Below are 23,271 nucleotides of genomic sequence, written 5' to 3'. Positions count from 1 at the left end.
AACTGTCTCCTCCTTACACATATATCACCACTACTGTGAATATATAAATAGAATAATTAGACATGAGTATACATAGTAAACATGGGCTGGAGAAATTACGTTACTTTACTGAATTTGATATAGCAAGTAACAAAAGGTATTTGGGCATGAAATTACATTAATTTAATGTAACTGATAATTAGGGACGTGACAGAGCATCAGCAATTACATTACAATGCCCCTCAAGGAAGGTTCCTTGATGTTGGTGAGGGGCTCTTGATTTAGGGAATTGGATCTGTGCTCCAGTTTCCCGAATTAAGCCTGAATGCCTTCCACATCCCCCCCCCCCAGGCGCTGTATAATCCTCCGTGTTTAGCGCTTCCCCCTTGATTATAATAATAATTATACATTACAATGACCACTGATTTGTTTTATACTAATAGAATAAGGCTGGATTCTGAGGGACCAACTCATGATCCTAGCATTTTTACTCTTCATAGTGTTTATATAAGTGAGTGGATTGTGGTCTGAAAAAACGTTAATTTTAAATGGGGAAGTGCCCAAATACAAGTCAAAATGTTCCAAGGACACCACAAGAGCTAGAGCCTCTTTCACAATAGTGGCATAATTTTTCTGGTGTCGTTTGAGCTTAGATGAATAGTAACATATAGGATGGAGAATATCAGTGGATGTTGACTGTTGGAGCAGCACAGCACCCACTGCATAACCACTCGCATCTATATGTAAAAAGAAAGGAAGATTGAAATTAGGACTCCAACACAGGAGCAGAGGAAAAATGCTTCAACCTTTTCAACAAGTCTGAACAATCTTTAGTCCAGATGAACTGAACTTTGCTACTAGTGAACACAGTGAGAGGTGTAGGTGGAGGTGCGTGTGCTGGCTTGCCTGTCACTTGACACATGTGGCAACGTCGCACATGAATAGCTACTGATCATTTAAGGCCAAGTAAAATGTTTTGCCAGTTTACCGAGTGTCTTCTTGACACCCAAATGTCCTCCAATGGGACTATTGTGAGCAAAATCAATGGTTTGTTCACAAAATGTAACTGGTAACACTACGAGATGCTTGACTGTGGTGGAAACACTATCAGCTGACAACTTACATGTATTTTTCTCCATCAGTACACCGTTACTATAATAGTAACAATTATCGAGATCCTTTGCTTCACTCTCAGTAACTGCTATATCTCTCAGTCTTTCCAGTGACTGATCAACAAACTGATCCTTGATTAAATCATCACGAGTTAGAAATTTAACGTGAGTAGTGTCCTGACTAGGTTGATGACCAGCGGGAGTCAGTGCTAATGATCCTGGGCACAGAGCATCACTAAACAACATATTCAAGCCCAAATAATTGTCATCAACTAACTCAACAGGAGACAAGGATGGTTGCTGTATCTTTGACATAGCTCTAGTAATTGGGCTGAGAGGAAATAAAATAGGCTTCTCTCTACAAGCTTAAATGGCATAATTATCATCAGTGTTATTATCAATCACAAGTGGTTCTTTACACATACCAGCATGAAGGATATCGTTCCCTATCAACAAGTCCACTGACCTGATGGGAAATACACCACTGGATATACCCACTGAAATATAACCAGTATAATAGCTTGTTTCAATGTTAACTTTGTGCAGAGGTACTTTTATAACAGCCCCACCATAGACTTCTAACAATACATTTATCTTGGTATAGGTATTATGAAAATTTGTCTGGGCTGCCTCCAAGTGAGTCGCCTACCCTGGCAAGCTCTGTTGACACCGAGCTCTGAGGTCGGTACCTCAGCCTCACAAGTGGCTTATAGGACAGATTTTCATAAATGACTGATGTTGCAAGAAATCTCGCCTGCATGCACATTTAAAGGACTAACTTGGTTTTGAAGCATATATCCTGATCTTCAACCTCCCTAAGCTTAGCCCCTTTGGACTTCCCCTCAGAAACCACGTGCAATCGGGAGCCTTAATTCTTGCAATATTCAATCGATATTAGTGACCTGCCTGCACCTCAGAAATTCCTCTTTCCAAAGGGGTGTGTATCCCCTAGTATAACTATGCAGAAATGGACACTAGCTTCTTGGTAGACAAGAGACAAAGTACGAACTGGGCATGCACTGCCAGCTGCACAAAGGCCTACAGTTCAACTCACTCGCAACTTTCCCCAGATGCTGGCCAGAATCCTAAGCTAAAGTGGAGGTCTTGTCTTACTGTATGGGCCTGATGGAGGAGGTCATCTACGGTACATCGAGGTGCCTCTACCAGATTTCCCCAGGTCTCATATGTGAAGACACGTGGGGGACGCCGTCTGCTGATCACAGCACGTGTTTTCCAGTTGGTGTCTGTCTAAAAAAAGAGATCTGGCATCTTCGAGACCTGCGCCTCGTCGTTCAAACTTGGGCTGCCAGTTCTCCCTAGATAACTTAACCTAGTGTTTGTCTACATTATCGGCCTATTACTACCTATGTTAAGGTCTTAGGTCTGCATTATTATTATCTACAGTTGCCTCAATAATCCTAATATTAGTGTACTAACAGTTTAAACTACCTACTTCTTCCCTGGAGGGTAAATCTATAAATTAAGCAGTACCTACCATCCACCTACGCCAATCCGAGAGAGTGTGTTTTTGTTTTTGGGTGGGTGTAAGGGCCCTCGAATGGTATGTTTTTCCCCTTTGGGACTTCTCTGACCAAATAAGTTCCAACAGGTATCATCAGTGAGATAACTGCCAGTGTCTCTGAAAGTAATTATCTCATGTGATTCATCAAATCCTACTTTACCTCTCGGTAAGTAAGGACTCATCGCTGAACGAATCTTTTCATCAGATACACTTTCTGATGCTAGTCATCTGTTCTGAATAATATTATCTAAAACAGTGGGATCAGAGTTATTACTAGGGTTTTGGTGCCTTTGTTGCACGTAAGAGGATACGGCTTGTGTGGGGGTGCCAGCCACATGACTGCTTCTCGTATCTCTTTCTAACTTATAGTAATACTCTCTAGCATGTTCTTTTCTATTACAATAGGTACATTTAACTTTTTTCTCGATATCAGATTTCTGTCTAGCCACTGAGACAGATTCAGGATTGTGAGTTTTCCTGGTAAAGGTATGAGTAGTTACAGTAGCAGGTACATCAGGCCGGCACTGAGCAGCTTATTTAGGTTGCCAACTTTTAGGACAACTTTAAGCTACCTTGTTTCTCTGTGTTTTAGTATGTACAAGTTTGTGAGAAATCTTGTAATTGTCTGCTAATGCTGCAGTTTCCAGAATATCCGAGGTAGTATGATCGATCAGATATTCTTGTATGTCAGCAGACATACAGTTGTTAAACTCTTCGTGTAGTAACAACTGAACCAGACTGTGTTAGTTATTACTCTTAACTGATCTACACCATCTCTCAAATGCAACTTTTTTCTCACGAGCAAACTCTACACAAGTTTGATCTTGTCATCGTTGTAACGTATGAAATGCACGTTGATAACTTATGGGTAACAAGTTATATGTCTCTAGAATAGTTTGCTTGACAGCATCATAACTAATGTACTTGGCAAATGGTAAAGCAGCAGTACAAGTTTGAGCTCTTCCTGTCAAAGCTGTGTGCAACTAGCCCAGTGCTTAAGTGGCCAGTTCATAGCACCTGCCTGGTTCTCAAACACATCAAAATAGGTGTCTAAGTCACTCAAAAAACTTAGGAACCATTGAGGCAGCTTTCTGCACATTAAATGTGTCCTGTGTTGTGCTAACAGAATTATCAACTTTGTCAGATCTGTCAGTCTGCTGTCTTCCGAGACGAACATTTTCTCTCTGGAAATCTTCTTTGTTCAATTTCCTCTGTGCCTCTATTTGTGCAGTCTGCAACATAATGAGGCATTCCATCCTCTCAAATTGTTCCTCAGAGATAGGACCAGTAGGTAACGGAGGAGTGGGGAGATTAACATGCCTTTCTGGACTGTCCTTGGGACAGGCACCTAGTCCAGCCATCCCTAGAGTGTCTAGATCTGGTCTAGGATAATTAGATACAGGTGTAGCATACACGTTACTAGTATGAGGCTGAGTCATACTACCAGCTATACTCTGTACTATTGTGTCAGTGAGGTGGGAAGGCACGAGCGAGAATGGAGCTACACTAGGCTCAGACACTTCTGCCGTAGTTGCTCTTTCTTCTACGCCATCAGATAGTCATACTTTCTAATTGTGACACTAGGCTTTCTGTATCTGAATCATAACCAGACATCTCTGTATGAGCAGGAAACAATATATCTTTAATTAACGCTCTGATAGTTTCTGTGGTGTAATTCCTGTTATACGTCACACCGAGATATTTGGCTACTCGCCAACATGTCTGAAGTTTTAATGTACTTAACTCAAAGTCAGAGTATCAATTAACTGTTTCACTTTGGCATACATCACGAAAATAAATTTATGACGAGAGTGTGATTATGGGAAACTATAATCCTAATAAGAATTTTAGTGTTGGTTGTCTTAGAGTTAGAGCTCATAAATGGTATTTCCATCTCCTTTGATCAAGAGACTCAGGTACATACATCCACCTAGTATGTTGTACAAGACAAAACTCAAAGTCTTCAGATTAGGAAAGTACTCAAAGTGTTTGACCATAGAATTACTAGTATGTTAAACTGGACAATTTCTACAACACCTTGGATCAAGAGCCTCCCAGACAGGCCCCCATTTGTTACAAAAAACGCGATTTCTAATAAGCTTAGAGATCTCCAGTGAATACTAGAAAGGACTGCCCTTTTAGCATCCAGCCTGTTTACCTGGAGTTTACCTGGAGAGAGTTCCGGGGGTCAACGCCCCCGCGGCCCGGTCTGTGACCAGGCCTCCTGGTGGATCAGAGCCTGATCAACCAGGCTGTTGCTGCTGGCTGCACGCAAACCAACATACGAGCCACAGCCCGGCTGATCAGGAACTGACTTTAGGTGCTTGTCCAGTGCCAGCTTGAAGACTGCCAGGGGTCTGTTGGTAATCCCCCTTATGTGTGCTGGGAGGCAGTTGAACAGTCTCGGGCCCCTGACACTTAATGTATGGTCTCTTAACGTGCTAGTGACTCCCCTGCTTTTCATTGGGGGGATGGTGCATCGTCTGCCAAGTCTTTTGCTTTTGTAGTGAGTGATTTTCGTGTGCAAGTTCGGTACTAGTCCCTCTAGGATTTTCCAGGTGTATATAATCATGTATCTCTCCCTCCTGCGTTCCAGGGAATACAGGTTTAGGAACCTCAAGCGCTCCCAGTAATTGAGGTGTTTTATCTCCGTTATGCGCGCCGTGAAAGTTCTCTGTACATTTTCTAGGTCGGCAATTTCACCTGCCTTGAAAGGTGCTGTTAGTGTGCAGCAATATTCCAGCCTAGATAGAACAAGTGACCTGAAGTGTGTCATCATGGGCTTGGCCTCCCTAGTTTTGAAGGTTCTCATTATCCATCCTGTCATTTTTCTAGCAGATGCGATTGATACAATGTTATGGTCCTTGAAGGTGAGATCCTCCAACATAATCACTCCCAGGTCTTTGACGTTGGTGTTTCGCTCTATTTTGTTGCCAGAATTTGTTTTGTACTTACCTGGAGTTTACCTGGAGAGAGTTCCGGGGGTCAACGCCCCCGCGGCCCGGTCTGAGACCAGGCCTCCTGGTGGATCAGAGCCTGATCAACCAGGCTGTTGCTGCTGGCTGCACGCAAACCAACATACGAGCCACAGCCCGGCTGATCCGGAACTGACTTTAGGTGCTTGTCCAGTGCCAGCTTGAAGACTGCCAGGGGTCTGTTGGTAATCCCCCTTATGTGTGCTTGTTGTGATAGAAACACAGGCCTTATCTCTAGGCTTTATTGAACATAGAATCTTCATAGTACTTCTGCAACAACAAAATATAATGACTAGTACATCTAATAATGGCTTCTACAGGGATGGTGATGTCTTGCATATGTCAAGAGAAAAGTTATAACTACAGGCCACATATTTAAACTCACCATGTAATCTGCATCGCAGATAAATGGATAAAGTATAAGAGAATCACACACCATGTGTTGGTGCCCATGACCACACCAAACTGTTGTTGTTGTTGTTAAGGGCCCCTAGAGGTGGTGCAGTATTATCCTGCTGCTGCTCCTCACAGGACCAGTATCACTACAATCTCCCCCTTCTAAAATATCAGAGACAGTAATCTCCCAAACTGTTAGGTGGGCGACGTACACGTCCCGACCTTCGTAGCCCTTGAGCCTCTTCACCAGGTTCGATATTTTCCAGCGGGGTTTGATTAACTGCTGGAGCAGAATCCTCTATTTCCATAGGGGTAGTCTCAAGGGGCTTTCCAGGAGAAAACGAAGCATCTTTCACATCTATTGGTGTATCTTGAGATTCCACACTAATAGGGATTTCAACTGGGGCTAAATGTCTTGTAGATACTGTAGTCTCTTCACCATTTTGGTAGCGAATGTGGGCGTAATGTGGATTAGCTTGCAGGAGCTCTACCTCTTCCACTAAAGGATCCGTCTTGTTCATCCTACGGTGACTCTTCAGGAGAACAGGTCCAGGATGACATAACCAAGTGGGCACGGAGGCTCCCGTAGAGGAACGACGTGAATAGTTGAGGAGTCTTTCATGAGGGGTTGCATTAGTAGCTGTGCACAGCAGTGATCTAATAGAGTGAAGAGCATCCGGTAGGACAGTTTGCCAGTGTTGAACAGGTAGATTGCGCGACTTTAATGTCATTGTAACTGCCTTCCATATAGTACCATTGAACCGCTCCACTTGACCATTGCCTTGAGGGTTGTAGCTTGTTGTTCTGCTGCAGGCAATACCTTTGCTAGCCAAAAACTCCTGAAGTTCGTTACTCATGAACGAGGATCCCCTGTCTGAATGGATATAAGCTGGCATACCAAAAATAGAGAACAACTGTGAAAGACAACTAATAACAGTTGAAGCAGCCATATTTGCACAGGGGAATACAAAGGGAAACCTTGAATATTCATCTACTATGTTAAGGAAATACCTATTCTGATTTGTGCTTGGTAGAGGTCCTTTGAAATCTATATTCAATCTTTCGAAAGGCTGGGTGGATTTTATGAGATGAGTCTTCTCTGGCTGATGAAAGTTTGGCTTGCACTCTGCACATACTCTGCATGCTCTGATCACTTGTCGCACATCTTCCACTGAGTAGGGCATGTTCTTTGATTTGACAAAATGGTACAGGCGTGTAACTCCTGGGTGACACAAAGCCTTGTGGAGAGATGAGAGTGATTGCAAATCATGACATGCTGCTCCACAGTGGGACCTAGAGAATGCATCAGGTGAGATGTTCTCTTGACCCGGTCGGTACAGGATATCAAAGTCATAACACGATAGTTCTATCCTCCAGCGTAATATCTTGTCATTCTTTATCCTACTTTTGTGCCTCTTGTCGAACATATACATCACGGACCGTTGGTCAGTCCTTATGGTGAAATGTCTACCAGTTAAATAATGCCTCCAGTGGCGAACTGCTTCTATGATGGCCTGGGCTTCCTTTTCTACAGCAGCATAACATTTCTCTGATCCTTGAAAAGTTCTCGAAAAGAAGGCTACTGGTCGTCCTGCCTGAGATAAGACTGCAGCAATGGCAATGTCAGATGCATCCGTTTCCACTTCGAATGGTAGGGACTCATCAATGGCTTGAACTACTGAGTTTTCAATGTCCTGTTTGAGAGTATGGAAAGCGGCTTCTGCTTCCTTTGTCACAGGAAATGTGGTAGCACTCAATGGGCGGACTTTACTTGAATAGTTGTAGATCCATTGTGAGTAATAAGCAAAGAGACCAAGAGTTCTTCGGAGTGACTTTTTGTCTTGAGGCATTGGAAGTTCCCGTAGAGGTCGTAGTCGTTCAGGGTCTGGGAATATTGAACCTCCTTCCACTACATAACCAAGGATGCTAAGCCTTTTAGTTGAAAAAGTGCACTTTTCCTCATTGTAACTGATATTTTTCTTCTTGGCGGCTTCCAAAAACTTATCAAGGTTTGCATCATGTTCCTCCTGGGTCTTGCCACAAATGGTAACATTATCTAAATACGCGTAAGTTCCCATGAGTTGCTCTTCCTGAATGAGTGAATCCATAATTCGTTGGAAGCAGGCTACCCCATTGGTGACTCCAAAAGGGACTCTGGTAAACTGATACAGGCCATCACTAGCCTGAAACGCTGTGTATGGTTTATCTTCATTCCTTATAGGGACTTGATGATAGGCACTCTGCAGATCAATTGTGCTAAACACGTAGTACTGAGCAATTTTGTTCACTGTATCGTCAATTCGAGGTAGAGGGTACCCATCAAGAAGTGTAAATTTGTTGATTGTCTCAGAGTAATCGATAGCCAGTCTCCGTTTCCTATAACCATCCTTAACAACAACAACCTGTGCACGCCAAGGAGAATCACTCGGTTCTATAATACCCTCCTTCAGCAGCCTCTGAGTTTCTTTCTCAATGAACATCCGATCCTCATAAGAATAGCGGCGTGACTTAGCTGATATAGGATGGCAATCCGCGGTAAGATTTGCAAACAGCTTTGGTGGGTCTACCCTTAAAGTGCTAAGTCCACAGACAACAAGAGGAGGCAGTTCACCTCCATATGTTAAGGTGACACTACCATGCAGCTTCTGAAAGTCCTGACCAAGGATAACATCAGAGCACAGTTGTGGCAGAATAGCTAAATGTACATCTTGATAATCCTTTCCATTAACTCTGAGATTTACCTTACAAAACCCTAAGGTCTGAATAGAGAGAGATGTTGATGCCATGGAAACGGTACCTGATGAGTGATGTAGAGTCAAGGAGAGCCGTTTAACTAAGTCAAGGTTGATGAAACTCTCTGAGCTGCCACTATCAATAAGACCATCTACTTCTGTTCCTTTGATGAATACTTTCACAACTGCCTTTGACAGTGAATTTGGAGTAGCCGCAGAAGTCACTGTTGCTAGAGTCGCATGATCACTGGAATGTGTGGAGGCACTAGCTCTTGTTGATGCATTAGCACGACATACTTTCGCAAAGTGACCTTTCTTGTGGCATTTATGGCACATTGCTTCACGAGCAGGACACTTTGGACGTGGATGTCTTGAAAAACCACAAAAGAAACACACCGTACCTGCTGCTGCTGTCACTGAGGCAGGTTCCACAGTAACTTCATTGCAAGAGTCTTGGTCAGGAATTGCAGCACTTACCACTCGAGAAGGCTGAGCGGTACTGTATACTTCAGAATTCTTCTGGGCTGAATCTAGAGCTCTTGCCTGGTCAAAGGCAGCAGCTAAGTCGAGAGTTTTATTCTCCAATAAACGCTGCCTTATTATTGGTGATTGCAGGCCACTGATAAAAGCATCCCTGATGGACTCTTCACAATACTGAGCAGCTGTCACTGCTTGGAAGTGACAGTCCTTACCTAAGATTTTCAGTGCTTGAAAGTATTCCTCTAAGGACTCATCAATCTGCTGGCGGCGAGTTGCAAGGCGATAGCGTGCAAAGATTTCATTTGTAGGTTTAATATACTGAGACTTGAGGGTTTTGATAGCATCTTCGTAGGTATTACACTCAGAAATAGCCTCATATATCTTAGGTGACACAAAATTGATGAGCAGACTTAGTTTATCTAGATCTTCTTTAGGAAGGGCTCCCAAGAAGTTTTCGAAAGTCTTAAACCAGTGCTTCCATTCCTGAGCAGCCGTTGATAAGCTGGGGTCACAGTCTAGCCTCTCAGGTTTCAGTAAACGCTCCATGTTGTGATGTAGTCTAGCGCAGGATCACCACCAGGTAGCCCAGGATTCTATGTTCAATAAATTGTTGTGATAGAAACACAGGCCTTATCTCTAGGCTTTATTGAACATAGAATCTTCATAGTACTTCTGCAACAACAAAATATAATGACTAGTACATCTAATAATGGCTTCTACAGGGATGGTGATGTCTTGCATATGTCAAGAGAAAAGTTATAACTACAGGCCACATATTTAAACTCACCATGTAATCTGCATCGCAGATAAATGGATAAAGTATAAGAGAATCACACACCATGTGTTGGTGCCCATGACCACACCAAACTGTTGTTGTTGTTGTTAAGGGCCCCTAGAGGTGGTGCAGTATTATCCTGCTGCTGCTCCTCACAGGACCAGTATCACTACAGTGCTGGGAGGCAGTTGAACAGTCTCGGGCCCCTGACACTTATTGTATGGTCTCTTAACGTGCTAGTGACACCCCTGCTTTTCATTGGGGGGATGGTGCATCGTCTGCCAAGTCTTTTGCTTTCGTAGTGGGTGATTTTCGTGTGCAAGTTCGGTACTAGTCCCTCTAGGATTTTCCAGGTGTATATAATCATGTATCTCTCCCTCCTGCATTCCAGGGAATACAGGTTTAGGAACCTCAAGCGCTCCCAATAATTGAGGTGTTTTATCTCCGTTATGCGCGCCGTGAAAGTTCTCTGTACATTTTCTAGGTCGGCAATTTCACCTGCCTTGAAAGGTGCTGTTAGTGTGCAGCAATATTCCAGCCTAGATAGAACAAGTGACCTGAAGAGTGTCATCATGGGCTTGGCCTCCCTAGTTTTGAAGGTTCTCATTATCCATCCTGTCATTTTTCTAGCAGATGCGATTGATACAATGTTATGGTCCTTGAAGGTGAGATCCTCCGACATGATCACTCCCAGGTCTTTGACGTTGGTGTTTCGCTCTATTTTGTGGCCAGAATTTGTTTTGTACTCTGATGAAGATTTAATTTCCTCATGTTTAGCATATCTGAGTAATTGAAATTTCTCATCGTTGAACTTCATATTGTTTTCTGCAGCCCACTGAAAGATTTGGTTGATGTCTGCCTGGAGCTTTGCAGTGTCTGCAATGGAAGACACTGTCATGCAGATTCGGGTGTCATCTGCAAAGGAAGACACGGTGCTGTGGCTGACATCCTTGTCTATGTCGGATATAAGGATGAGGAACAAGATGGGAGCGAGTACTGTGCCTTGTGGAACAGAGCTTTTCACCGTAGCTGCCTCGGACTTTACTCTGTTGACGACTACTCTCTGTGTTCTGTTAGTGAGGAAATTATAGATCCATCGACCGACTTTTCCTGTTATTCCTTTAGCACGCATTTTGTGCGCTATTACGCCATGGTCACACTTGTCGAAGGCTTTTGCAAAGTCTGTATATATTACATCTGCATTCTTTTTGTCTTCTAGTGCATTTAGGACCTTGTCGTAGTGGTCCAATAGTTGAGACAGACAGGAGCGACCTGTTCTAAACCCATGTTGCCCTCGGTTATGTAACTGATGGGTTTCTAGATGCGTGGTGATCTTGCTTCTTAGGACCCTTTCAAAGATTTTTATGATATGGGATGTTAGTGCTATTGGTCTGTAGTTCTTTGCTGTTGCTTTACTGCCCCCTTTGTGGAGTGGGGCTATGTCTGTTGTTTTTAGTAACTGTGGGACGACCCCTGTGTCCATGCTCCCTCTCCATAGGATGGAAAAGGCTCGTGATAGGGGCTTCTTGCAGTTCTTGATGAACACAGAATTCCATGAGTCTGGCCCTGGGGCAGAGTGCATGGGCATGTCATTTATCGCCTGTTCGAAGTCATTTGGCGTCAGGATAACATTGGATAGGCTTGTGTTAATCAAATTTTGTGGCTCTCTCATAAAAAATTCATTTTGATCTTCGACTCTCAGTCTGGTTAGCGGCTTGCTAAAAACTGAGTCATATTGGGACTTGAGTAGCTCACTCATTTCCTTGTTGTCATCTGTGTAGGACCCATCTTGTTTAAGTAGGGGCCCAATACTGGACGTTTTTCTCGATTTTGATTTGGCATAGGAGAAGAAATACTTTGGGTTTCTTTCGATTTCATTTATGGCTTTTAGTTCTTCCCGCGATTCCTGACTCCTAAAGGATTCTTTTAGCTTAAGTTCGATGCTTGCTATTTCTCTGACCAGTGTCTCCCTACGCATTTCAGATATATTGACCTCTTTTAGCCGCTCTGTTATTCTTTTCCGTCGCCTGTAAAGGGAGCGCCTGTCTCTTTCTGTTTTACATATACTCCTCCTTTTTCTTAGAGGAATAAGCCTTGTGCATACATCGAGTGCTACCGAGTTAATCTGTTCTAGGCATAAGTTGGGGTCTGTGTTGCTTAGTATATCTTCCCAGCTTATATCGGTTAGGACTTGGCTTACTTGGTCCCACTTTATGTTTTTGTTATTGAAGTTGAATTTGGTGAATGCTCCCTCGTGACTAATCTCATTATGTCGGTCTGGGGCTCCGCGCATACATGACTGAACCTCAATTATGTTGTGATCTGAGTATATTGTTTTTGATATGGTGATATTTCTTATCAGATCATCATTGTTAGTGAAGATGAGGTCTAGTGTATTCTCCAGTCTAGTAGGCTCTATTATTTGCTGGTTTAAATTGAATTTTGTGCAGAGATTTAAAAGCTCGCATGAGTGTGAGTTTTCATCAGAGCTGCCTCCTGGTGTTATTACTGCAACAATATTATTTGCTATATTCCTCCATTTTAGGTGCCTTAAGTTGAAATCCCCCAGGAGCAAGATGTTGGGTGCAGGAGCTGGAAGGTTTTCCAGACAGTGGTCAATTTTTAACAGCTGTTCCTGGAATTGCTGTGATGTTGCATCCGGAGGCTTGTAGACTATCACAATGACTAGGTTTTGGTTCTCGACCTTTACTGCTAAAACTTCCACTACATCATTTGAGGCATTTAGCAGTTCTGTGCAAACAAGTGACTCTGCAATGTACAGGCCAACCCCCCCCTTTTGCCTGTTCACTCTGTCACATCTGTATAGGTTGTAACCTGGGATCCATATTTCGTTGTCCAAGTGATCCTTTATGTGGGTCTCAGTGAAAGCCGCGAACATTGCCTTTGCCTCTGCAAGCAGTCCACGGATGAAAGGTATTTTGTTGTTTGTTGCTGGCTTTAGACCCTGTATATTTGCAAAGAAGAATGTTATCGGACTGGTGGTATTGTTGGTACTGGGGGGGGATTTTTTTTTCCGGCATTAGTATCTGTATCTGTTGGTTTGGAGTGGAGGCCATCGACTGTGGTTCCACTCCAGGAATGACTGGATTTGGTGTACGATTTCTGCCATTTCCTGCCAGTTTTTTTTTCCTTCCTGGCACTAAAAAACCTCTCCCTCTTTAGTGGCTGTGGCTACCCAGGTTTTCCCATGGCCTGGATGTTTTGTATCTTTTTGTCCCCTTTAGATGGTATGCCTGGCAATTTAAGTTATAGCACAGTCTTTCCTGTACTGAAGAGGTACACAGTTCAGATTGAAAAAACTTACAGGAAGGGAGTTTGCATTTTCCTGTTGTCATATGGGCATGGCATTTTCTAGGGTGGTCATAGTTGCACGTCCCATCTGTTTTTCCAGATTTCCCATGCCAGCAGATACCGAGTGCATAGTATGTGCACAGGCTTGGTTTCCGTTTGCCTTGGGTTTCTGTGACTGTATTCCCTGTTGGTGCATGTTTCCCTGTCTTACTTCTATCCTCCCTAGCACCAACAATGGAGCTCCCACCATTTGTTTTTGGTAATATATCCTCACTATTGCTAGTGGAGTCCTCTTGTTTGCTATTTCCTGCGGTATTTCTAGTTTGCAATATTGGTTTTATCTTATCTTTGACTACACTTGTTTCCCTACTATGGCTCCTGTCCCCTATGAGGTCATTCATATGTATTCCTTCCTGCGTATAATTCCCGACTACCTGGACAAAATCTCCAGCTTCACCATTACTGTCTCCCAGGACAGCATCTCCAGCTTCCCCATTACTGTCTCCCAGGACAGCATCTCCAGCTTCACCATTACTGTCTCCCAGGACAGCACCTCCAGCTTCACCATTACTGTCTCCCAGGACAGCACCTCCAGCTTCCCCATTACTGTCTCCCAGGACAGCACTATCAGCCCCCCATTTACTGACTACCAGGACATCATCTCCAGCCTTACAGTTTCTGACTACATGGCCAGTATCAAGGGCAGTACCATTCAGCCCGGACTTTTTATGTTCCCATCTGTTGTAGAAAGCTTCCAGGTTTTCTATGAAAGCAGCTTTGATGTTGACCTCTTTTAATACCCTTGTGATTTTAGTCCACAGATTTATCTCATTTGGGCATACCCAAAAACACTTCCCTGTTTTAATACTGCTTGTAGCTAGTTCTTGGATATCTGCACAAGGGGCGTGACACCAATTTCCACAGAAATGACAATTTATGCATGTGGAAGCCCGTTTGTTTGACTGACCACAGACTACACACAGCTTCATAATGATTTGAATGGTTGATTTACTGCAATTCTACTAGCAACCTCTTGAATATTCTATTAATAACCTGCTAGGTGGTGCACAACGAAACCGTTTGAAACCAGTCCAGGGTTCGGACCAGTCAAGGGTTCGGACCAGTCAAGGGTTCGGACCAGTCAAGGGTTCGGACCAGTCAAGGGTTCGGACCAGTCTATCTGATCTGATCAGTGGGTCACTTATTTAAACCATACTGGTCGGTGATTTGAGCTAACACATGAAGGATCTACTGGAAATTATCTACCCGAGTAATATGTGATTTGATTGATACAAAAGTATAACTTGCGTGTTGAAGAGCCGGTGACTGCTGGCACTCCTACAATGACGAACAGTCGAGCCTCCACCTTTGTTTATCAATCGCTGTATCTAGCTTCTCTATTTTTTTTTTTTTTTTCCGTCTCCACCACAATAAATGCTATATTATCACTATAGTTGACTGGTGCAAATTTTGGAGGAAGGGCGCTTTTTCTGTAGTAATAATTGCTTCTCGTTGTGTATATTGCGACCGCTGGTAACTACAGGTTATATGAAATTCACAGTAACGTCTGGTATTTCAAGAAAAAGAAACTAATGAAAGTCACTCCACTCCACTAAGTACCATTATAATACTGGTTAGTTGCTACTACAACACTGTATTCTGCTATTTTCAAATGACACTTTAGCCTTTATCATCAATATACTAGGGAGCCACTGTAGTATACACTATACACTATGTATACTCAATGCTTTCAGGGAGACTTTCTTTCCTCTGACACAAAGTTCAATATTATTATTTTTCCACACGGGACAGGCCTATGATTCCCCTCTGGCAGTAAACTCTGCTAGGTAGTGCACACAATTCTCCTTTTTTTACTCAGTATATAATGTTTTCCGCCCAAGATTGGTTCCAGGCGCTAGAGGGATGTATCGTATAGGATTGATGACACAAATTAAAGTTCTAGCACGTAAGAGCGACCGTGAAAACACCAGAAAACCGGGAGCACAACGAGGCACGCTGACACGCTGACACTGTCCATCACTCTGATGTACTCTGATGAAGATTTAATTTCCTCATGTTTACCATATCTGAGTAATTGAAATTTCTCATCGTTGAACTTCATATTGTTTTCTGCAGCCCACTGAAAGATTTGGTTGATGTCCGCCTGGAGCCTTGCAGTGTCTGCAATGGAAGACACTGTCATGCAGATTTGGGTGTCATCTGCAAAGGAAGACACGGTGCTGTGGCTGACATCCTTGTCTATGTCGGATATGAGGATGAGGAACAAGATGGGAGCGAGTACTGTGCCTTGTGGAACAGAAGTCCAGAGGTCATACTGCAGCTTTATACATCATTAGTAAGGCCTCACCTAGATTATGCAGCTCAATTCTGGTCTCCATATTACAGAATGGACATAAATTCGTTAGAAAACATTCAGCATAGGATGACTAAATTAATACATAGCATTAGAAATCTTCCTTATGAAGAAAGATTGAAGACTCTTAAGTTACATTCACTTGTTAGACTAAGAATGAGGGGAGACCTGATCGAAGTGTATAAGTGGAAGATAGGTATTAATAAAGGGGATATTAACAAGGTCTTGAGGATATCTCTCCAAGAGAGAACCCGCAGTAATGGATTTAAATTAGATAAGTTTAGATTTAGAAAGGACATAGGAAAGTATTGGTTTGGAAATAGGGTAGTTGATGAGTGGAACAGTCTACCTAGTTGGGTTATTGAGGCTAGGACTTTGGGTAGTATTGAGGCTAGGACTTTGGTAGCGAATGTGGGCGTAATGTGGATTAGCTTGCAGGAGCTCTACCTCTTCCACTAAAGGATCCGTCTTGTTCATCCTACGGTGACTCTTCAGGAGAACGGGTCCAGGATGACATAACCAAGTGGGCACGGAGGCTCCCATAGAGGAACGACGTGAATAGTTGAGGAGTCTTTCATGAGGGGTTGCATTAGTAGCTGTGCACAGCAGTGATCTAATAGAGTGAAGAGCATCAGGTAGGACAGTTTGCCAGTGTTGAACAGGTAGATTGTGCGACTTTAATGTCATTGTAACTGCCTTCCATATAGTACCATTGAACCGCTCCACTTGACCATTGCCTTGAGGGTTGTAGCTTGTTGTTCTGCTGCAGGCAATACCTTTGCTAGCCAAAAACTCCTGAAGTTCGTTACTCATGAACGAGGATCCCCTGTCTGAATGGATATAAGCTGGCATACCAAAAATAGAGAACAACTGTGAAAGACAACTAATAACAGTTGAAGCAGCCATATTTGCACAGGGGAATACAAAGGGAAACCTTGAATATTCATCTACTATGTTAAGGAAATACCTATTCTGATTTGTGCTTGGTAGAGGTCCTTTGAAATCTATATTCAATCTTTCGAAAGGCTGGGTGGATTTTATGAGATGAGTCTTCTCTGGCTGATGAAAGTTTGGCTTGCACTCTGCACATACTCTGCATGCTCTGATCACTTGTCGCACATCTTCCACTGAGTAGGGCATGTTCTTTGATTTGACAAAATGGTACAGGCGTGTAACTCCTGGGTGACACAAAGCCTTGTGGAGAGCTGAGAGTGATTGCAAATCATGACATGCTGCTCCACAGTGGGACCTAGAGAATGCATCAGGTGAGATGTTCTCTTGACCCGGTCGGTACAGAATATCAAAGTCATAACACGATAGTTCCATCCTCCAGCGTAATATCTTGTCATTCTTTATCCTACTTTTGTGCCTCTTGTCGAACATATACATCACGGACCGTTGGTCAGTCCTTATGGTGAAATGTCTACCAGTTAAATAATGCCTCCAGTGGCGAACTGCTTCTATGATGGCCTGGGCTTCCTTTTCTACAGCAGCATAACATTTCTCTGATCCTTGAAAAGTTCTCGAAAAGAAGGCTACTGGTCGTCCTGCCTGAGATAAGACTGCAGCAATGGCAATGTCAGATGCATCCGTTTCCACTTCGAATGGTAGGGACTCATCAATGGCTTGAACTACTGAGTTTTCAATGTCCTGTTTGAGAGTATGGAAAGCGGCTTCTGCTTCCTTTGTCACAGGAAATGTGGTAGCACTCAATGGGCGGACTTTACTTGAATAGTTGTAGATCCATTGTGAGTAATAAGCAAAGAGACCAAGAGTTCTTCGGAGTGACTTTTTGTCTTGAGGCATTGGAAGTTCCCGTAGAGGTCGTAGTCGTTCAGGGTCTGGGAATATTGAACCTCCTTCCACTACATAACCAAGGATGCTAAGCCTTTTAGTTGAAAAAGTGCACTTTTCCTCATTGTAACTGATATTTTTCTTCTTGGCGGCTTCCAAAAACTTATCAAGGTTTGCATCATGTTCCTCCTGGGTCTTGCCACAAATGGTAACATTATCTAAATACGCGTAGGTTCCCATGAGTTGCTCTTCCTGAATGAGTGAATCCATAATTCGTTGGAAGCAGGCTACCCCATTGGTGACTCCAAAAGGGACTCTGGTAAACTGATACAGGCCATCACTAGCCTGAAACGCTGTGTATGGTTTATCTTCATTCCTTATAGGGACTTGATGATAGGCACTCTGCAGATCAATTGTGCTAAACACGTAGTACTGAGCAATTTTGTTCACTGTATCGTCAATTCGAGGTAGAGGGTACCCATCAAGAAGTGTAAATTTGTTGATTGTCTCAGAGTAATCGATAGCCAGTCTCTGTTTCCTATAACCATCTTTAACAACAACAACCTGTGCACGCCAAGGGGAATCACTCGGTTCTATAATACCCTCCTTCAGCAGCCTCTGAGTTTCTTTCTCAATGAACATCCGATCCTCATAAGAATAGCGGCGTGACTTAGCTGATATAGGATGGCAATCCGCGGTAAGATTTGCAAACAGCTTTGGTGGGTCTACCCTTAAAGTGCTAAGTCCACAGACAACAAGAGGAGGCAGTTCACCTCCATATGTTAAGGTGACACTACCATGCAGCTTCTGAAAGTCCTGACCAAGGATAACATCAGAGCACAGTTGTGGCAGAATAGCTAAATGTACATCTTGATAATCCTTTCCATTAACTCTGAGATTTACCTTACAAAACCCTAAGGTCTGAATAGAGAGAGATGTTGATGCCATGGAAACGGTACCTGATGAGTGATGTAGAGTCAAGGAGAGCCGTTTAACTAAGTCAAGGTTGATGAAACTCTCTGAGCTGCCACTATCAATAAGACCATCTACTTCTGTTCCTTTGATGAATACTTTCACAACTGCCTTTGACAGTGAATTTGGAGTAGCTGCAGAAGTCACTGTTGCTAGAGTCGCATGATCACTGGAATGTGTGGAGGCACTAGCTCTTGTTGATGCATTAGCACGACATACTTTAGCAAAGTGACCTTTCTTGTGGCATTTATGGCACATTGCTTCACGAGCAGGACACCTTGGACGTGGATGTCTTGAAAAACCACAAAAGAAACACACCGTACCTGCTGCTGCTGTCACTGAGGCAGGTTCCCCAGTAACTTCATTGCAAGAGTCTTGGTCAGGAATTGCAGCACTTACCACTCGAGAAGGCTGAGTGGTACTGTATACTTCAGAATTCTTCTGGGCTGAATCTAGAGCTCTTGCCTGGTCAAAGGCAGCGGCTAAGTCGAGAGTTTTATTCTCCAATAAACGCTGCCTTATTATTGGTGATTGCAGGCCACTGATAAAAGCATCCCTGATGGACTCTTCACAATATTGAGCAGCTGTCACTGCTTGGAAGTGACAGTCCTTACCTAAAATTTTCAGTGCTTGAAAGTATTCCTCTAAGGACTCATCAATCTGCTGGCGGCGAGTTGCAAGGCGATAGCGTGCAAAGATTTCATTTGTAGGTTTAATATACTGAGACTTGAGGGTTTTGATAGCATCTTCGTAGGTATTACACTCAGAAATAGCCTCATATATCTTAGGTGACACAAAATTGATGAGCAAACTTAGTTTATCTAGATCTTCTTTAGGAAGGGCTCCCAAGAAGTTTTCGAAAGTCTTAAACCAGTGCTTCCATTCCTGAGCAGCCGTTGATAAGCTGGGGTCACAGTCTAGCCTCTCAGGTTTCAGTAAACGCTCCATGTTGTGATGTAGTCTAGCGCAGGATCACCACCAGGTAGCCCAGGATTCTATGTTCAATAAATTGTTGTGATAGAAACACAGGCCTTATCTCTAGGCTTTATTGAACATAGAATCTTCATAGTACTTCTGCAACAACAAAATATAATGACTAGTACATCTAATAATGGCTTCTACAGGGATGGTGATGTCTTGCATATGTCAAGAGAAAAGTTATAACTACAGGCCACATATTTAAGCTCACCATGTAATCTGCATCGCTGATAAATGGATAAAGTAGTAGAGAATCACACACCATGTGTTGGTGCCCATGACACACACCAAACTGTTGTTGTTGTTAAGGGCCCCTAGAGGTGGTGCAGTATTATCCTGCTGCTGCTCCCCACAGGACCAGTATCACTACACACATTAAACACCTATTAGCCACTATAGCTTCGGAAAATTAAAATATTTTCCACAATCACCATATCAAAAACAATGTACTTGGATCACAACATAATTGAGGTTCAGACATGTATGCGCGAAGCCCCAGACCGACAAAATGGGATCAGTCACGAGGGAGCCTTCACCAAATTCAGCTTCAATAACAAGAACATAAAGTGGGACCAAGTAAACCAAGTCCTAAACGATATAAGCTGGGAAGATAGACTAAGCAACACAGACCCCAACTTATGCCTAGAACAGATTAACTCGGTGGGACTCGATGTATGCTCAAGGCTTATTCCTTTAAGAAAAAGGAGGAGTAGATGCAAAATAGAAAGAGACAGGCGCTACCTTTACAGGCGACGAAAAAGAATAACAGAGCAGCTAAAAGAGGCCAATATGTTTGCAATGCGTATGAAGACACTGGTCAGAGAAATAACAAACATCGAACTAAAGCTAAAGGAATCTTATAGGAGTCAGGAATCGCGGGAAGAACTAAAAGCCATAAATGAAATCGAAAGAAACCCAAAGTATTTCTTCTCCTATGCCAGATCAGAGTCGAGAACAACGTCCAGTATTGGGCCCCTACTTAAACAAGATGGGTCCTACACAGATGACAGCAAGGAAATGAGTGAGCTACTGAAATCCCAATATGACTCAGCTTTTAGCAAGCCGCTAACCAGACTGAGAGTCCATAATCAAAATGAATTTTTTTGAGAGAGCTACAGAATTTGGTTAACACAAGCCTATCTGATGTTATCCTGACGCCAAATGACTTCGAACAGGCGATAAAGGACATGCCCATGCACTCTTCCCCAGGGCCAGACTCATGGAACTCCGTGTTCATCAAGAACTGCAAGAAGCCCTTATCACGAACTTTTACCGTCCTATGGAGAGGGAACATGGACACGGGCATCGTCCCACAGCTACTAAAAACTACAGACATAGCCCCACTCCACAAAGGGGGCAGTAAAGCAATAGCAAAGAACTACAGACAGATAGCACTAATATCCCATATCATAAAAATCTTTGAAAGGGTCCTAAGAAGCAAGATCGCCACCCATTTAGATACCCATCAATTACACAACCAAGGGCAACATAGGTTTAGAGCAGGTCTCTCCTGTCTGTCCCAACTACTGGATCATTATGACAAGGTCCTAGATGCACTAGAAGACAAAAAGAATGCAGATGTAATATACACAGACTTTGCAAAAGCCTTCGACAAATGTGACCATGGCGTAATATGGCACAAAAGGTGTGCTAAAGGAATAACAGGAAAAATTGGTAGATGGATCAATAATTTCCTCACAAATAGAACACAAATCATAGTAGTCAACAGAGTAAAGTCTGAGGCGGCTACGGTGAAAAGTTCTGTTCCGCAAGGCACAGTACTTGCTTCCATCTTGTTCCTCATCCTCATATCTGACATAGACAAGGATGTAAGCCACAGCACTGTGTCTTCCTTTGCAGATGACACCCGAATCTGCATGACAGTGTCTTCCAATGAAGACAATGCAAGGCTCCAGGTGGACATCAACCAAATCTGTCAATTGGCTGCAGAGAACAATATGAAGTTCAACGATGAGAAATTTCAATTCCTCCGATATGGTAAACATGAGGAAATTAAAACTTCATCAGAGTATAAAACAAATTCCAGCCACACAATAGAGCGAAAAACTAACGTCAAAGTCCTGGGAGTGATCATGTCGGAGGATCTCATCTTCAATGACCATAACATTGTATCAATCACATCTGCTAGAATATGACAGGATGGATAATGAGAACCTTCAAAACTAGGGATGCAAAACTCATGATGACACTCTTCAGGTCGCTTGTTCTATCTGGGCTGGAATATTGCTGCACATTAACAGCACCTTTCAAGGCTGACCTAGAAAATGTACAGAGAACCTTCACGGCATGCATAACTGAGATAAAACACCTCAATTACTGGGAGTGCTTGAAGTTCCTGAACCTTTATTCCCTGGAATGCAGGCGGGAGAGGTACATGATTATATTCACCTTGAAAATCCTTGAGGGACTAGTACCAAACTTGCACACGAAAATCACTCGCTACGAAAGCAAAAGACTCCATAGACTATGCAACATCCCCCCAATGAAAAGCAGGGGGTGTCACTAGCACGTTTAAAGACAACACAATATGTGTCAGGGGTCCAAGACTGTTCAACTGCCTCCCAGCATACATAAGGGGGATTGCCAATAGACCCCTGGCCGCCTTCAAGCAGGCACTGGACAAACACCTAAAGTCGGTACCTGACCAGCCTGGCTGTGGCTCATACGTTGGATTGCGTGCATCCAGCAGTAACAGCCTGGTTGATCAGGCCCTGATCCACAATGAGGCCTGGTCACAGACCGGGCCGCGGGGGCGTTTACCCCCGGAACTCTCTCCAGGTAAACTCCAGTTCCACACAAGAGAGTAGTGCAAAAGCTGGAGGACTAGGCAGGGTTAACACGGATGGCACTACAGTGGATCATGGAATACCTGTCAGCAGGGCTGGATTACCGCATAGGCAAACTAGGCATTTGCCTAGGGCCCCGTGCATTTGGGGGCCCCGTGGCCCAAGGGGTTCAGGGGCTCATCCAAGACTGCGCACATGGTGCAAGTGCAAAGGGGTCCCTACCTAAAAAGTTCAAGTGTTTGGAGAGTAAAATTGATTTTTAAAAATTAATAAAAACAAAAATAAATAATGAAATAAAATAAAATAAAAATAAATAAACCTAACCATAGATGGCAACACTCAACACGCCTTTGTTTACATCAGAACAGCTGTGTTTTCCCGCTAATGGGTGAGTATGGGAGATTCCTCTCCAATTTTCTGTAGTAATTACACGTTATCTAGACTTGAACTGTGACAAATTAACTGAAGTTTTGTTGATAGACATTGATGTGTATGGATAAATGTTTGTTTTCGCCTCTAAATGTTAAGGGAGGTACCTGATAGTGTTACTTGACCAGTAAAGACGCATTTTTGGTTAAAATACTATAAAGAAAAACCTAAAAAGGCAAATTGACTTCCGTTTGTAGGTTTTAAAAGCACTTTGTCCTGTCTTTAAGTCTTTATCATTTCAATAACAGATCTCAATTGATTGATGTTCTATATCACTTCCGACGGAAGTGATGTAGAACATCAATTAATTTACTACATATTTCCCCAGAAACACATAAGCCACATCAGAAAATCGTTGGTTGGGTGAAACTGAAAATTGTCCCTGCATTCTTTAATTCTCATGTCCTTGTTTACCTGGAGTTTACCTGGAGAGAGTTTCGGGGGTCAACGCCCCCGCGGCCCGGTCTGTGACCAGGCCTCCTGGTGGATCAGCGCCTGATCAACCAGGCTGTTGCTGCTGGTTGCACGCAAACCAACATACGAGCCACAGCCCGGCTGATCAGGAACTGACTTTAGGTGCTTGTCCAGTGCCAGCTTGAAGACTGCCAGGGGTCTGTTGGTAATCCCCCTTATG

The sequence above is a fragment of the Cherax quadricarinatus genome, chromosome 19, assembly GCF_038502225.1.
Source record: "Cherax quadricarinatus isolate ZL_2023a chromosome 19, ASM3850222v1, whole genome shotgun sequence".
NCBI classification, from domain to species: Eukaryota; Metazoa; Arthropoda; class Malacostraca; order Decapoda; family Parastacidae; genus Cherax; species Cherax quadricarinatus.
Note: the sequence above shows the minus strand (reverse complement) of the source record.